The sequence below is a fragment of the Coffea arabica genome, chromosome 7e, assembly GCF_036785885.1.
Source record: "Coffea arabica cultivar ET-39 chromosome 7e, Coffea Arabica ET-39 HiFi, whole genome shotgun sequence".
NCBI lineage: Eukaryota > Viridiplantae > Streptophyta > Magnoliopsida > Gentianales > Rubiaceae > Coffea > Coffea arabica.
The window spans coordinates 41487656-41489247 of record NC_092323.1 but is presented as its reverse complement, the minus strand read 5'-3'; the positions used below and the strand labels follow the sequence as shown (position 1 = coordinate 41489247).

Below are 1592 nucleotides of genomic sequence, written 5' to 3'. Positions count from 1 at the left end.
ACCACTAATTGTCGAACAACGGATGTTAGTTCCGACAATTGTTGCTGAATAGATGATGTCTCCACCTCGTTGACCCTACGGGTAGGGTTAGTCTCACGGAAGCCAAACTGTTGAGAATTCTCCGCCATCGACTCAATGAGCAGCCACGCTTCCCTTGGGGTCTTATTTGATACTCCTATCAGTTGATTGGAGTCCTTCATAGAAGTATTGGATTAACAGTTGTTCACTAATTTGATGCTGCGGGCATCTAGTACACAACCTGTTAAACCTTTCCCAATAGTCATACAAGGATTCCCCGGGATACTGTTTAATGCTACAGATTTCCTTCCTCAAACTCGCAGCCCGGGATGCAGGGAAGAATTTTTCCAAAAACTTCTTTTTCAACTGCGCCCATGTGGTAATACTACCTGCTGGTAGGTAGTACAGCCAATCTTTAGCCGCATCCTTGAGAGAGAACGGAAAGACTCTCAGTCTAATTTGCTCTTCAGTGACCCCAGGAGGTTTCATACTAGAGCAAACCACCTCGAACTCCTTAACGTGCTTGTAGGGTTCTTCGCCAGAGAGGCCATGGAAAGAAGGTAAGAGTTGAATCAGCCCTGACTTCAGTTCGAAAGCAGTATTCTCATCCAGAGTGGGGAATGTGATGCATAAGGGCTGGTGAGTCAGTTCCGGGGCAGCCAGCTCCCTTAATGTTTGGGTGTTGGCCATGCTTACTTCGTCTTCTACTGACTCGTTTGCAATAAATAAATGCCCTTCTTTTCGTCTCTTGGTCTCTTGCCTTCGCTTACGCGCTGCCTTCTCAACCTCAGCGTCGTATATCAATTCACCTGTGCGAGAAGAACGGGGCATAAACTAGCAAAAATACCAAGAAAAACAAACTAAAATAAAATAAAAACAGAATTTGAAAAGAAACAAATAATCCACATGCCAGCTCCCCGGCAACGGCGCCAAAAATTGACAGGTGCCGAACCTGTGCAATAATAATTAGTAAAAAGTCCTAATTACCACCTCAATTAAATACTTATAGAACAAATCCAAATACTGGAGCAGGGACCCTAGGTGTGCAATGGGTTACTTGATTCACCCTGTTCCCGAAGAGTTTGCTTGATCCGATATACCGGATTTGTCTATAAAAATATTGATTTTACATACAATGGCAAGTAGGGTCGATTCCACAGGGAGCGGGTAGGAAATTATTTCTTTCCAAATTAGTAGAACAAAATTGGGGGATTTTCAATGGGAGGCAAACAAAAATAAAATAAAATAAAATAAACAAAATTCAAAACTAACTCATAAAGCACAATTCACTAGAAAATAGCAATTAATAAAAGTTCTACCCAAAGGATTAACTGCTCAGGTACGGTCCAATTAAATGATCATCGATGCAAAGATATTTCTTCCATTCATCACTAGGTTGGTTATAGCCATCAATAAGCTCTGACAACCAGCTCTTCCTTACTTTTTCGACAGTCAAGGTACGACCATTAACTGCTTCTCTAACCAGATAACAACCCTAGGTACGACCGTAGGAATTTAATTACCCAATTGCATTAAAGCTAGAAGAACCCAACCCTAACCAATAAACACGCTAA

At 41.8% G+C, this 1592-nt stretch overlaps 1 non-coding gene across 1 annotated transcript; it reads left to right on the top strand.

Annotated features, from left to right (window-relative positions):
* Positions 1–229: 229 nt before the first annotated feature.
* Positions 230–336, top strand: LOC113702592 (small nucleolar RNA R71). The gene has a single exon (XR_003451228.1). It is a non-coding gene; the product is annotated as a small nucleolar RNA R71 (small nucleolar RNA).
* The last annotated feature ends 1256 nt before the right edge of the window (positions 337–1592 follow it).